This window comes from Moschus berezovskii, chromosome 13 (assembly GCF_049115385.1).
Source record: "Moschus berezovskii isolate FMDL1 chromosome 13, NW_MosBer_1.0, whole genome shotgun sequence".
Lineage (NCBI taxonomy): Eukaryota > Metazoa > Chordata > Mammalia > Artiodactyla > Moschidae > Moschus > Moschus berezovskii.
In genome coordinates this window covers 303,556-319,116 of record NC_142472.1, presented here as the reverse complement: position 1 = coordinate 319,116, position 15,561 = coordinate 303,556, and the positions used below count along the sequence as shown (strand labels likewise).

General features: G+C 56.6%; 1 long non-coding RNA gene across 7 annotated transcripts; it reads left to right on the top strand.

Moving 5' to 3' along the window:
• The first annotated feature begins 404 nt into the window (after positions 1-404).
• LOC129556535 (uncharacterized) lies at positions 405-7,974 on the top strand. 7 transcript variants are annotated; one of them, XR_016038846.1, is made up of 3 exons: positions 405-971; positions 4,213-7,320; positions 7,426-7,974. It is a non-coding gene; the product is annotated as an uncharacterized LOC129556535 (long non-coding RNA). The 7 variants fall into 7 exon arrangements; XR_008686027.2 differs by having other exon boundaries at positions 405-4,435; positions 5,749-7,320; XR_016038845.1 differs by having other exon boundaries at positions 405-4,951; positions 5,749-7,320.
• Positions 7,975-15,561: the final 7,587 nt, after the last annotated feature.

Below are 15,561 nucleotides of genomic sequence, written 5' to 3'. Positions count from 1 at the left end.
AGATCAAAGCCCGGCGGGGCAGCGGGTCTTCGGGACGAAGGCGGGGAGTCCCCCCTGCCCGCGCCCGCGCCCGGCAGCTTCTCCGCAGTCGCGGGTGAAGTTTATGTAACCGGGCGGTGCGAACGCGGAGAGGTCACGCCAGTGCAGCCTGTCAGGTACAGACGGACATTTGCCGGCTTCCAACCTCTTTCCGCCGCGTTCCCCGACCGCGCCCCAGGTCTCCGCGTCCTTTCTGAAGGCTTCATTCCGGGGCACGTCTTCTCAAGACTATGTCCCCACCAAAGCAGAGACAAACGGAAGTCAAAGCGAGCCCCACTGGGGTCCTGGGAGCGAGATTAGACGACGTCCTTCTGCAGTTTCTGTTTTCGCGGCGATGACGTTGGAAAACCTCGAGGGCTCCCAGCAGCTATTTAAACCGAAAGCAGCATTCTCTCGTTCTGGGAGACCAAGACTTTCCGTCTGTCGTCCTGGAATAGTTCGCAAAGTCACAGTAAACACACACACACACACAAGCAAAGCCAAAGCAGAGCAGCCCCCTCGGGGGACCGGCCGGCGCGCCCCGGGGGTCCTGGCCGGAGCGCGCGCCCGCGCGCCACAGTGAAGGGGCGGCAGGCACCCCGACCCCGACCTCCAGTCCGCACCTGCGCCCACCCCACCTTCGCTGGCGGGAAGATTAGCGCCGCCGCTGGCAGAGTTCTTGAGGTGTAAAGTTTGAAGGGGGGCTAGTGAACGTGAATATGTTAATTTCATCGAAAAGGCTGTTTCCCCGAACCTCTACAGAGAGAATTAACAATTTAATAGCCCGGACGGCTGCCCCTGTGTCTGCGCTCTGTTCCCAGCCTCCCACCTAAGCCGGGACTCCAAGCGCAGTGACTCAAAGCCGGCTTGGAACGGCAGGCGCTTACACAGAATATTGACCACGTTAATCTTCCTGCTTGTCCTGAGGAGGAGCACTGCTGTCAAAAATCTGGGTGAGGCAGAAAATCCTTTAGTCATGATTTACACCAGATCTCAATTGGTGGCACTTCTGTTATTGGAGGTCCCAGAGCTTCTTGGATTTGTGAGCTTACAGTTTTCATCGAATTTGGAAAAAAAATTGGCCATTATTTTTCAGATGCTGTTTCATGTCCCTCAAACCTCTCCTCTCTTCTGGGAACTCCCGTGGCACATACATATGGCTACCTAAGTTCTCCCAGAACTCACTAAATGGTCTTTTTTATGTTTTCCTCTCTGTATGATTCTGATATTTTCTGTTGGGCCTTCAAGTCCCCCGTCTCTTCTTTTGCAGCGTCACATCCCTCCATCCATGCAGGGTCTTCTCCATCTCTGGCGTTTGTTTCCGTCCCTGGAGCTTTGCCTGAAGCCTTTTCCGGCAGGAGCAGAGCTAGATGCCCTCCTGCTGCAGCCCTGTGGCGGGGCTCCTGGACCAGGGACTCTCCAAAGCCCAAGAGCGGAAGAGTCCCACTCTGGCGGAAGGGACTGGAACTGTCCAGGCCCTGTGAGAACCTCGGGGTTGGTGCCTCTGACCATTTCAGGTGGTTCTTTCCCAGTCTTGGGACTCTTCCCGAGATTGTAGCAGTTTAGCCAAAGTGGTCTCAGAAGCTCCGTCTCCCGGGAGGGAGTGGGTAGCTGAGGTCCACACAGGGGGAGAGGTGTGGGCCCAGCTCACCTGTGTTCTGTCCCACAGGGTCACTCTCATTGCCTGATGGCATTGTCTGGAATACTGTCATTTGCTAGATTTGTCTGGTTCTGCAGCTGTTTCAGACTCTGCCTGGTAAATCAGATAGGAACTTAAGTCTGGGCCACATAACACTGTCTTATCCAGAACAGAACCCTCCAGACATAGTTTAATGAAGGTTTTTTGTCTTGTTTTCCCCAAACCATGTTTTGGACCCACTGCTAGGTACTTCGGGCTTACCTGGTGGCTCAGATGGTAAAGAATCTGCCTGCAATGCAGTAGACCTGGGTTCAGTTTCTACTTTCAGTGTTCATTGTTTTGTTACATAGGGTGGAGGTTAGCAGAGTTTTATCAGATGTGAGTTTTTATTTCCACTGTATTTCTCAGAGTACGTGATGGATTCTGATGTAAAATGTATTTATTGCTGTGGGTTATGGTCCAAAAGTTTGAAAGATGCTGCTTACCATCGTGAGTCAACGTGGTCCGGCCCTACTGAGGTGAAAGTGCTGTTGTGGAAAAGTCCTTCAGGGTTTCCTGAGCTGCTCCCAGCTCAGCCCTGGGTCCCAGGACCCCCTCAGCCCAGGCAGACCAGGTGGTCACTCCCCCTACTCTGCCCCATTGGGGGTTCCCTGGCAGCCTGTGACTTACAAGTAGTTTTGTGCCGAACTCGGTGTGGTTTCGTGGAATGCTCTAGAGTCTTGCTGGAAACAACAGCCATCCCCAGGCGAGGCTGCTGAAGTAGCCTGGTCAACCCTGCTTGTCTGAAACTAGCGCCTCAGCCTGAGGCTGGGCCTGGTGAGGGCAGATGCGGGTTGGGGGGCTCTGGGCCCAGACACAGCTCACACCCCCAGGGAGCCTTTGGCGGTCACCTTTCTCTACCCCGTTTCCTTATCTGGGACGCAGCACAGATAAGGGTCATAGGAGAGAAGGGGCCACGGTCTCCTTGTTGGTGTGTCTGGCTGGAGCAGCTGCTGCTGCTCTGCAGACGCTGGTTCAGCCCAGGGCGTCCACGCACTCAGCTCTAGCACAGGAGCCGCGTGGGGGTTTGCTCGCCAGAGGCGCCTCGTGGGGCTGAGTATGCAGAGGCCGTGGCTCTCGGAGGACAACCGTGCTGCGGGAAGGAGGCAGCCCCCCGACCCGCAGGCCTCGCGGGCTGGAGTATACATGCTCTGCTCCTGTTTGGGATGCAGCATGGACCCGGGGCAGCCCCCTGGGCCAACTGCCGGGACTCCCGGATTTGGAGGTGTGCCCACCAGGGCCAGTGTGGCTGCGTGTGGAGCCCATTGGTTGGGTGACCGAGAAATCCCAGCTGGCGCTGACCTCGGGCTCTGGCAGTGCCAGAGCCCCTGGTGCCGGCAAAGTGACGTGTCCTCTGGGAGCAGCGAGACGGTGCTGTCCTGAAGCCCGAGGACACTGTGTGTGGTTCTGAGGAGCCCCGCCGGAGCTCCGGGGGTGCATCCGTGTGGCCTGAGTGGCCCTGGCACTGTGTGCTCAGCTGCCCCACTGGCATGCAGAGCTCCCCAAAAGGGCAAGGTTGCTGGGCAGACGGAATGCCACAGATGCCCCTCGTGTCCGTTAACAGAAGAGCTGTTGTACCGGAGGTGTAGATAAACATGCCACAACAAGAAAGTTTACATTTTTAGAATTTGCGAATCACTAGCTCTGTTCAGGGAGAAGGAAATGGCAACCCACTCCAGTGTTCTTGCCTGGAGAATCCCAGGGACGGCGGAGCCTGGTGGGCTACTGTCTATGGGGTCACACAGAGTCGGACATGCCTGAAGCGACTTAGCAGCAGCAGCAGCAGCCCTGTTCAGAACTTTGTTTTTCCTTTCTGGCTGATAAGGTGTTTGTTAGAAAACTAAGTAAGCTGGCTTAGACTGTATTCTGAAGATTTGAAACCCAGACGCAAAGGTCTCCCTTTGCAGCAGCGACCTCCTGGTGAGGTCACAGTTCACGGGGCTTCCTCCTCAGGTGCCAGCACTAGCAAGGCGAAGCTTGGGGGTCAGGGGTCAGGGCAGAGCCCCTGCTCGCCAGCCCATAGAGCTCCGGGTGGACTTTTAACCTTATCATTGTGACAAAGGCTCGGATTTTGCAAAGCCTGATAGGAAGTGTTCTTTTCATATCTAGTCATTTTCCAAGCAGATTTTGTTAGCCACGTAGGTCTGAATGCACTGCAAGCTGATTCTAAGTTGAGGCAGAGCCCCCTCCATTGGGGCTGAGCTGTGTACACAGGGCCCCCTCCATCAGACACAAAGCCCCCTACATCGGGCTGAGCTGCAGACACAGGGCCCCCTCAGTTGGGGCCGAGCCGTGGACACGGGGCCCCCTCCATCAGACACAGGGCCCCCTCCATCAGGCTGAGCTGCAGACACGGTGCCCTCTCCATCGGGGCTGAGCCGTGGACAAAGGGCCCCCTCCGTCGGGGTGAGCCACGTGCCTGGGTACATGTTGACAGTGGCTACCTGTGGAGGGTGCAGGGGGTGGTCCCTTTTTACCGTGTTCTTGCATCTCTGCACCTGTTCTGTCTTTTGCAGAAGCACGAGTTACTGCTACAAGAAGCCTGTGGGTATCGAATGTTGGAGCCCCTGCTGGTGGGGAGGCACGGCTGCCGAGAGAGGGGCCTCCGTAGATGCAGAGGCCAGGCCGTGAGACCCACCCCGGCTTTGCGCTCGCAGGAGGTGCCTCCCCTGCTGTGAGGAGGCTGAGCGTGTGGTGCTGCCTGAGCCTATCTCCGGCCCACCAGGCCCAGCCTCAGAGGTGCTCAGGGCTGCCTGTCTGTTGGGCCTAGTTACTGGGTGGCTGTGTCTGTAACAGCCATCAGGCTCTTTGAAAAGTCTAATGACTTGGTCTCTGCTGAGGCCAGGGTGGGCGCCCGGCCAGGCGCCAGGCCTGCTGTGTCACTGATTGCTCAGCTGACAGAAAGGCGGGGTCATGACAAGACCGTAGTGACAACCCCCGCACTCGTCCCCCTCTTTGGTGATGGGTGCTGGGCAGTGCCCAGGCAGGGCCCCAGGCGTCTCCTCCCTGCCGACCGTCTGATGAGCTGCGGCCCAAGTCTCCTCCTGACTCACACCGGTGGCTCCCCTTGTGGGAACATGTGCACCCACAGGAGGCGGGCAGGGTGGCGCTCAAGCGTCTCAGTCTGGCCTGCCTTCCAAGGCTGGTCTAACAGTGCCATGGGGGAGGCCGCCTGAGGACCCCGAAGTCGTGTGCAGCCTCGGTTTTGAGCCCAGCACCTGCTGACAGAAACGGAATCTGGGGTAATGAACACGGGTGAGACGCAAACAAAGGCTGTTTCCTAGATGAGCTGGTCTGAGCCTTGACCTTTAAACAAACCGATGAACTTTGCTTTAGTTAGTGAAAAAAAACCTGGTTCGGTGAGAGCTTGAAGACACCTAGAAATCTTCCTCTGAGGAGGATCAAAAATGCTTCCAGTAGCCGCGGGAGCCCCCGGGGTTGACCAGCTGCTTTAACACTTATGGAGTTGGTTTCACCTTCAAGGACAGGCCAGGAGAGCGGTGACCCGTGAGGCCGTCCCCATGCAGCCAAGACATCGGTGTGAGAACTTGGGTTCATTTCCTGAGGTCGGCAGAGCCGGGAGGCGCATCTCTGCAGGCTCCTGACCCCAGGCTGCCTCCATAGGCAGTTTGTCTCTCTGTGGGCGTGACACGCTGTAGTTTTAAAAATTTCAAAACCTGACTCTCACTCAGATGCAGAATGAACAAGTGTCAAATATTCTCTCATTAACGAGGGAATCAGAGAGTTAAATTGTTCCAAGAGCTTTTTAAGGACCTGGGTGTCCACAGCCGCTGAGGGGTATGCGTGCAGGGCTGCAGGGCTGGATACAAAGCTGGTGTGTGTCTGTCAGTGTCTCGTGGGAGGAAGTTATTTGCCCCTTTGCTGGTAAAGCTCTGAGCCCACAGTGACTCTGCAGCCCGACTCTGTGACCCACAGGGCACTGAGCCCAGGTGAAGGCCTGGTGGGCTGGGCAAAGGGACAGGCTGACAGTGGGGTCTTGCCACACGGTCTCTGGCCAGATCTCCAAGTCTGGGGTATTTTTCTCAACACAGATGGTGCTATCCTGTCTGAGAAGAGACCATCGTACTATCAGACAATGTGGTGTGTCCTCAAGAAGCCTTTAACCTGTTCTGGCTGGTGACTGGAGTCGTGACTCCAGGTAACAGGAGAGCTGGTTCACAGGCCTGATTCCCTCACAGTGGGGTCCCGCATTCACGAACCCCCTGGGGTCAGTGCCCACCTGGGACACCTGGCGGAGTAAACCTGCAGGTGCCTCCCTGAGGCTCACTCATCCTCAGAGTGGGCCTGCTTCCCGAACAGGTCTTTATTTTATGCTTATTGGAGAGCAAGAAAATTCTTGTTGGAATTTCTGTTTGGAAGCCAAGAATAGATCCGTAGCCTGTTGCATCTGTAAAACGACTTCCAGGTGGTGAATCTGGTCCCGTTCTTAGAGTCCACGGTTCGTGGCGCCCACCTCTGCTGCTCCGTACTGGGCGGTGTGCTGAGGGATTTGCTGGTGTTTGGTGCTCAGGGAACCTCAGACCTGGAGGCGGGCCCTCCCATTTGGGGCAGGTGGGTGCTGGCCGGGGACGTGAGGCTGCGCATGCTCTCCGCACCCGTCCTGGCCATCTGAGAGCAGGAGGGGAGACTTGGGATCTGCTCCCCTCCCTGAAAGTCACGAGGGTCTCAGGGCTCGGACGTGGAGGTGACTTTGTGGTACCGGCCAGCCACCCCCATCTTCACAGGTTGCGCTGTGTCCCCTGGGGAGGCCTGTCTGTCCTCTGTCCAGGACGCGTGTCACGGGTGATGCCCTGGTATTTAGTCACCCCCCCTTCCCCCTGCGGCTCGTGAAGCCCAAGGTTGCAAGCAGCCTGTTTGCTTGATGAGGACATTTCCCGGGAGCTGAGCAGGGCCGGGGTAACTGGTCTCCAAACGGCCTGCTTCCAGGTGACCGTCCCGGGTGAGTGAGAACCAAGGCTCTGCGCTCGGTGGGGGCGGCACTTACTCCAGAATGCGAGGGAGGCCTTCCTCCTGGCCAGGCTGTTGAGCTCTGGGACATGTGTGATTCATGTTCCACGTGAAATCACATCTCCTGCTTTTTATCGAAAGAGGCAAGGGAAGAAACCAATTAGTTATGGTTGCTCTCACGGCCAGACGCTCTGTGATCACGGAGGACAGAGCCGAGCGGGGCCTGAACACCCTCCATCCCTCGGCCCCCGAGGCGCGGAGGCTGCTGCTCTGGTGCCGAGAATGAGCTCCTGCCGTCCAGGGATTTAACAGAACAGACGACGTGCTGCCCTTGTGCTCGATGCACGTGTCGTTTCCAAGGGTGAGGTGGGCGGCCTGGAGCTGCCGCGATGTGGGGGGGACGCAGAGGCGGATGCGGGCCCGAGCCGCTGCCCCCTTCTCCAGGCTGCTGCCCTCCCTCCGCCCAGCAGGCTCCCCACGGGAGGCTGGCACCCCCATCTGCCGCCTGCTGGTCCGGGACCACAGCATTGCAGAGGGGCTTCACGGGTGAAGAGCCCAGATGGGCTGCAGGACCCTGTGTGCGAATCGAGCGCATCTTTGTAAACTAGAGAGGACCTGGTGAGCACTGAGCATCCTGTTGGTGCTGGAAATCCCAGGTCCGCGGTGTCCCCAGGGGAGGTGGGGGCCCAGCCACCTCTTGAGGGTCAGTTGTGTTTTGAGCACTTTCATCACACTATTTTGCTTTCATTTCCGTTTTGCAGACGGGGGTGTGAGGCTCAGAGGTGAGCATCTTGCCTGGTGTCAGAGGCAGAAGCGGTTGACCTGAACTGGAATCCAGTTCCACGTCTCTCCGGTCTTGCAGGGACTCCAGGTCCGTGGGAGAGGGTGTGGATGAGCTGCTGTCATCTTTCACGTTAAGAGAAACCGCCGTGTCAGCATAGGGGAGTGTGTCCTGCTCCTGACGGGTCCAGGTTGTCCACTCAGTATTAGAGTCACTTGTTCTCTGCACGAGGCAGCTTTAGAGAAGCAGTCGCTCACTGAGTGTCCGGCCCACGTTTTGTTTGCAGCATCTTCAGCTGAGGGACACCTGGGTCACGTCTCCTCTGCAGCTGCTGTGAGTGATGCTGGTGTGAATGTTGACGTATTCCCTGTATTTCTTGTATTTCCTATGTGTCCCCATAAACACAGCTGTGTCATTTTTCAGTTAATGGTTAATTGTTTTAGAAGTGCATTTTGAAAATATTATTAGTGCCCTTATTTCCATTCCATTAAATTCAATATGGTTAAATTACATAAACTTTTTGATATAAATAAAATACTTAAACTTATAATATTGTGAGTTTCAATGTATTTGCTTTTCAATTTTTCAATATTTTTCTCAAAGACTTCTAGTGTTCCAGAAAAACTACGAAGCACACACACAAACGCACATGTCCAGAGGTGCGTGTTCTTGCTTCTGTCTCAGGCACCCATGTGTCCCTGCCCGCTCTCACTGCCTGGTCCTGGGGACACCGAGGGGTTGGAGGAAGCAAAGCATCGTCATCACCGTGGTAATTACCAATAATTGGTTTCTGCCAGGGCCCACAGGTGTCTTCTCAACTCTGAAGGAAGCGCCTACAGGAAGCTTGGCTGTGTGAGCTTGGTGCTGGGCCCCAGTGGCTTCGCGGTGATGCGGCCCGTGGGCACCAGGGCGCCTGCTCGCCCCGCGCCTCCGTCCTGTGGCTCAGCTCTCACGCGGTCTCAGCCTGCAGAGCCTGGCCCCCCTCCCAGCACTCCGGCCCTGGGGACCTGGCAGCTGCAGGCTGTCCCTGGGGCCGTGGCCTCCATCCCCAGCAGTTCCCGCGTCCGGCCACGACTCAGGCAACCCCTTCCCAGGCTGCTCGGCCTCCTGGGCCCTGAGGCTCTGGGGGCCGCTGTTTACCTGAGGTCTTGCCCATCGGCTGGGGCTGCAGATATCAGGGTTCTGCCTGACCCAAGTCTCCATCTGACTTCCTGTTTCTGGTTCTGAGATTTGGGCCAAAGGCCACAGAGCCAGTGGATAAAGGACCGTTTGACCTCACAGACACATGAGGGTCTGAGGGGAAACGGTGCAGCGTGTTTAAGCGGGAGAGCGGCTGCAGGTCCCACGGCCTGTCTGGCACGTGGCCCAGCCCAGCGTGGTCCCCCCCAGTGGCGACGGAGCCCCGAGAGGTGACAGGCCACCCGTGTGGCCCCCGACGCGCCCCCGGTCTTTCTAAGCAAGACCCAAGACCCGTCTCTGGGGCTGGAATGCGGCAGAGGAAACGCTTTTGTGCAGCCCAGCTTATCTGATTTCCCAGCTTGTTGCTCCCTCTTATCAAAACAGGCTGCTTCCTGTGTTACACAAGGCGGGGAGGTGTGAGCGGGCCAGGCAGCGGCCGCAGTGAAAGCCTGGTGTCGGAGGAGGTGGCCCTCTGCCCCTGGTCTGGGGGGACGGGTGGCTTGGATTGTGAGGACTCCAGGTGAGGGACACGGTGGTTTGGACACGGAGAGGCCCTTCACCAGCTGGCCTGCCCCCTTCGAGCCGCTGGCAGTGTGGTGCCCGGCGGGCGGCGGGCCTGGTGGGTGGCGGGGGAGGCGTGTGTGCACGGCCGGGGTGTGTTCGCTGCAGATTATTGCGAGTGAGCCGCCTCAAGGGGCGCTCGTCCACCCAGGTGGAGGCTGTGCGCCCTTCCCGAGGGCAGAGCCCACCCCTCGGCTTGGGTCCAAGTGGCCCCGCGGTGGAACCGGCGCCCAGAGTGGTCCGTGCGGTGGAGGGGGCTCCACATGCGCCGGGACCGTGGACCGCCCACCCCCACCGCAAGGATCCGGCCCGCCTCCGGCCTTGTTTTTGCCTACACCCCACCCACTTCCTCATAGGGTTATTTTCAGAAAGTGTTTCTAGAAGCTGGATAAGAACTAAACCCCCAGGAAACCACAGCTAGTATTTCACCTTGAAAATAAGTGAGGGTGATGCCTCCCGGGCATCAGTTATCAGAGTGCAGATTCCCCGCTGTTTCCCCGGTGGTTCCTCGCTGTTTCAGCAGCACTTTGCCATCTTCTGGTCCAGACCAGGCTCTTGCCTGGGCGCGGGGAGGGGTCAGGCGTGGCCCCGGGCGCCTTGGGGGGCATGCCCATGCACTGGGGCCAGAGGATGGGCCCAAACCGCCAGGAACGTGGCCACCCGCCGCCCGGGGGAGTGTCTGTGCCCAAGAGTGGAGGCGGGGTGTGCAGAGGGTGCAGAGGCCACATGGAGAGGGGGGCTGGGACCCCGCACTGGGGCCATGACAGCTCCCCTGGATGAGGGACTGAGGCGCTCAGAGGTTAACGCGTCCGCCTCCAGTGCGGGAGACCCGGGTTCGATCCCTGGGTCGGGAAGATCCCCTGGAGAAGGAAATGCTAACCCACTCCAGTATTCTTGCCTGGAGAATCTCATGGACAGAGGAGCCTGGTAGGCTACAGTCCACGGGGTCGCAAAGAGTCGGACACGACTGAGCGACTGAACGGAACGGAACGGAACTGACTCACTGGAAAAGACTCTGATGCTGGGAACGGTTGGGGGTGGGAGGAGAAGGGGACGACAGAGAATGAGATGGCTGGATGGCATCACTGACTCTATGGACATGAGTTTGAGTGAACTCCGGGAGTTGGTGATGGACAGGGAGGCCTGGCGTGCTGTGATTCATGGGGTCGCAGATAGTCGGACACGACTAAGCGACTGAACTGAACTGAACGAGCACCTGACGTGTTCATGGGAGCTGGCTGCCCGGAAGCCTTCCTTCCCAGGGGTCTGCAGTGACCCCTGTCCCCCAAGTCCCTTCGTCCATCAGCCCACCCGCAGGAGCACCTTGTGTTGGCAGGAAGTCCTGAAGCTCAGCTCTGAACGTGTGCACGGCTGTGTCCAGCATTTTGCCCCTGAGTCCCCGACCCCCAGACTCGCCGTCCTCATCCCGGGTGGGAGTAGGGGTAGAACCACACGAGCTCTGGGAGTCGGTCGGAGTCCATGGTACAGGGTCAGCTCCCGCTTGCAGTCCCGACATGAGCTCCGGGCGTCGGTTGAGTCTGCAGTCAGGGTCAGCTCCCTGCAACCCCGCAGTGCAGCCCCCCCACCCCGAGGCCTCCCTCCCCCACCCCAAGGCATCCCTGACTCCCACCTGCCCGCCTCCCTCCTTCCCTCATCAGGACTCTGCGGTTACACTCACCCCGGGATCATCGGTACCGTCGCCCACCTCAGATCCTCCACGTCCACAGTCCCATCGGCCACAAGGGTGCATTTGCAGATCGGGGGTTGGTTAGGAGAGCGTTACCCCCACCCACACAAACCCTGAACAGCTTTGCACCAAGTAAGCAGATGCCTCCCCAGGAGCTCTCAGACTCGGGGGTTCCCAGGCTCCCTCAGGTAGTTTTGCTGAGATTCTGTGCCAGCGTGAATGGTTTGAAGCGATGTCCTGATAAACAGTTGTGCCATCAATCGTTGACAAGACATGCAGCCATAGTTCCTGTGAGAAGTGACCTTTCAGACGCAGACATTCACGTGCTGGGGCCACTCCCGCATCCGTGGCCGTCTAGAGATGGGATTCTGGGCCCTGAATCCACCCGTGCTCCAGGGCAGGGTGGGCTTGGGGTATTCGGGGTCAGGGTCATGGCGCAGCTGCCACCCCCTCTCCCTGGGGGATCACGTGTGAGAGACTCGGGGCCGTCAGCTGTGCCCGCCAAGTCCTGCAGCCCCAACCCCGTCCTCACCTGGACCCTCTCCCGGGCTTCTTGCATCCATTCATTGTGTAGACGATTATTTACCAAGTTCACGTCGTCCTCCAGGAACCGTGGGAGATGTGGAGACGAGAGGCACAAAATGAATTAAAAATTTAAACATAGGGCCTTTTGCAAAGAACTTACCTTCTTTCATGGGGCAGATCTTAACCAGTAAATTGTCCAGATGACACCCTGACAGTGGAGTGAGAGGTGGCTCTGGGGGAGGTGGCTTCCTCCCACCTGGGGTGGGCCTTGGGGAGGAGATGAGCCTGGGGGGGGGCTCCAGCTGCAGCCCCTGAGTGGGGACTGAGGCCAGGGCTGGAGGCAGGGGTCTGAGGGAGACCTCGGGCCTCTCGAAAGTGACTTACCCAAAGGAGCCCCTTGTGGCTCCTGAGTCTGACTGGCTTACCCCATGAGCAGCGGCGCCCAGCCACCACCCGTGGACGCATCTCTCATGGTCACGGTGAGGGCTTCGGCTGAGGACGAAGGGGTTATCAGCAGGACAAGCTTGCTACCGGCCGGTTCACTGACCGGAGGGCCAGTGTGGCACGCGGGAGCTCTGCTCGCCAAAGCCTTTCACGTTTCAGGGCAAGGGAACTCGTAGGACGAGCACCCACTAGCCCAGCCTTTACCTGCCTCGGACTTGAGGACAGCTAAGCGGTGTGTCAGCTTGAGCTGAGATAAACCGGCTGTTGGCCTTTGGCGTCTGCTGAGATGCTGGTCATCCTTCTTGAAGTGCTGCAACAGCTGCCCCTCCACCGCGCGCTGGGGAATTAGGGAGCCGTCACCTCCCCTTGTTCCCCATCTTAAGAGAAACTGTTTGCTGTTTCACCATCATCGTTATATTAAGTGTAGATTCTTCAAATGCCCTTTATCAGCTGAAGCAATTATCCTCTGTTTTGCTGTGTTCTTCTAATGTGGGTTCATCCAGTTTGCTGGGTTTTTAAAATCATGAATGTCGAATTTTGTCAAAGGCTTTCTGTACACGTGTCTGCACACATCTCAATGACCGCATGGATTAATTTTTTCTATAATCCTGTAAACAATTGATTTTTAATTAAATTTTTAAACTTTGACATAATTGAAGATTCAGCCTCAGTTGTGAACAGTAAAGCAGAGAGGCTGCTGTGCCCTCTTCTGCATTCCCCTCCAGAGGTACCGCTGTGGACGGTGTCACAGCCGCAGTGCCGGGGGCGGCGGGGGCCGGGGCGCTGGGGGCCGGCAGAGGGCAGCGGAGGCCAGGGCGCAGAGGCCTGCAGAGGGCAGCGGAGGCTGGGTGCCGAGGGTGGCGGAGGCCGGGGCGCCGGGGGCGGCGGAGCCAGAGAACAGCTCCGCTGTCATAAGGGTCCAGCAGGTGCCTGCTTTCTGTCATACTCCGGTACCTGCAAGCACTTGGTTTTATGTTGTGCCTGAAATTGATACTTGTTATGTTTGGAAAGACGGGTTCATGGGGAGCTACTGCCATGAAGTGGAGCCTGTTCATCTCTGTACCTTTTATACATGAAGGAAATGACTGCTCTTTCGTCAAGTGTACAGAAAACTTCCCCCATTTTTCTTTATTTATTATCTTTATTTCAAAAGGCTGTTTGTGCATGAAAGAGTTCTGTTCATACGTACAATAGCAAATGTAAACTATTATTGTTGGGTAGTAAGAATGAGCAGAGAAGCAATGGCAAGCCACTCCAGTACTCTTGCCTAGAAAATCCCATGGACGGAGGAGCCTGGTGGGCTGCAGTCTGTGGGGTCGCTAAGGGTCAGACACGACTGAGCGACTTCACTTTCACTTTTCACTTTCACACATTGGAGAAGGAAATGGCAACCCACTCCAGTGTTCTTGCCTGGAGAATCCCAGGGACGGGGGAGCCTGGTGGGCTTCCGTCTATGGGTCACACAGAGTCGGACACGACTGAAGTGACTTAGCAGCAGCAGCAGTAAGAATGAGTGTGCACTAAATTGCTTCAATCCTGTCTGACTCTGTGCAGTCCCAACCCACTGGAGCCCACCAAGCTCCTCTGTCCTTGGGATTTCCCGGGCAAGAATACTGCTGAGGGTTGCCATTTGCTTCCCAGGGGACCTTCCCGACCCAGGGATGGGACCCACGTCTCTCCTGTGGCCTTCATTGGCAGGCAGGCTCTTTACCACTAGCACCACCTGGGAAGCCCCGGGCTGTAAGAGTATCATCTGACAGAGTTTAAAATGATGCTGTTAATTTTATTAGCCTTTTCTCCAGTCCTCTGGATTTTGTATCCAGAGAGGTGACCAGGTTTCCCTTAGAGCAGCCTTTTTTCCTTTCAAGATGGTAAAGCTGTAAAAACATGTGACAGCAGAAAAATCGTCTTTGCATCGATTGCTTTTCTTCTCTCCTTCCTTGCTTTCTTCTTTCAAATGTAAATCCTTTCTTCATCTGAAATGTATTCTGATACATGGGGTGAAGAATAAAGTGTAGGAATCTTGTTTTACCCAAATGGATAGTTTATTGAATGATTTATCACTTAAATATCTTATTTTGACTCCTCAGTGTTAGCCTTTTCTTTTAAGTGTCGCTAGACCTGTTTCACCGGAGAAGGCAATGGCAAGCCACTCCAGTACTCTTGCCTAGAAAATCCCATGGATGGAGGAGCCTGGTAGGCTGCAGTCCGTGGGGTCGCTAAGGGTCGGACACGACTGAGCGACTTCACTTTCACTTTTCACTTTCCACTTTCACACATTGGAGAAGGAAATAGCAACCCACTCCAGTGTTCTTGCCTGGAGAATCCCAGGGATGGGGGAGCCTGGTGGGCTTCCGTCTATGGGGTCACACAGAGTCGGACACGACTGAAGTGACTCAGCAACAGCAACAACAGCAATACCTGTTTCACAGATGAGGTATCTGAGATCAAGTTAAATAAGTTATTCAAGGTCTCAGAGCTAAAAACTTTGTGAAGCCTGAGTCGAGTCAGGTTTGCAGGCTCCAGGGCCACCCTTGTTCCCTTTTCTAGCTGAAAACCCTGTCTGATGTCAGAGCTCCGTGGGTTCTCGGGACCCCGTCTCCTGGGCGACTGGTTTAGAAGAGCTGCTGAAAGCACAGACGTCTGTGGTTTTGGGTCTGATCTGCATTGTAGGAAGCACTGTTCTTATAGGAGTGTCCTTGTGGCCTGAGACAGCCGAACGTCCTTGGATGACCTAAGGCAGGTCATCCTTCACCAGATTTGGCTTCAGGCCACCCTGACAAGACTTTGGAGTTGATTGCAGAATCATGTATCACTGTCTGAGATGCACCAACTGGATTCAGATGGCAAAGCTGGAAGAAGTAGGAATACTCCTGCCTCAGAGACAGGCGTGAAGGAGCTGGCTGGCAGTGATGACGTTCCTTCCCTTTACCCACGCTTTGTGGTGGGAGAAGGGTGCTGTGCCGAGAGGTGAGACGGGGAGAGCAGTTGGCTTGGCCGACGGGCGGAGCCGGGGGAACGCTGCTCCTGGCAGCACTGGCACCCAGAGGGTTGGCATAGGTCGGGTCCCGTCTACGGCGGCTGGCTGGCTGGTGCCCGACCCACGCGCAAGGCACGCAGGTAACCAGCAGATGCAGGTGGACATGGTGCAGGATCACCGCCCGCTGCAAGGGAGCAGACGGCCCCCAGTCCCTCGTGGTTCCAACGCAGCAGACGCGGGAATGCAGACGCAGCTGCCATCCACTCGGAGAAAGACCCGCAAAAATGAGGCTAGCAGCTCTTTGCTGTGTGGGAGGTGAGCCTGTTGGTTAGGCGGAGCTGGGGTCCAGGCTGGCGGGGCCTGTCCGCTAGACAAAGTCAAATGCTCCACTCCCACACACCTTGCGGGGTCTTTGCCACTGAGAGACAGTCTTCAAGAATGCAAACAGCAGCAATTGAAGGGTTAGAGATTTATTTGGCTGGAAAAGTTATTTTCGAGGTTATCAGACATTTTAACTATTAAGAGCTGGGGCAGAAGTAAAGCAAAGAGGATGAGGAAGAGGCTGTGTGGAGGGAAATCGTTCCAAAGAATAACTCTGACAATTTGGAACTTTAAGCAGAATCTAGTTTTGGATGAGACAGCCAACCAGAGAAGAGAATCCAAACCCTTAGCCAGGTCCTCTTGGGCAGTTTGGTTAAGCCCAGTCAGGATACCGCTCCTGGACCGTGCATCCTGATGGG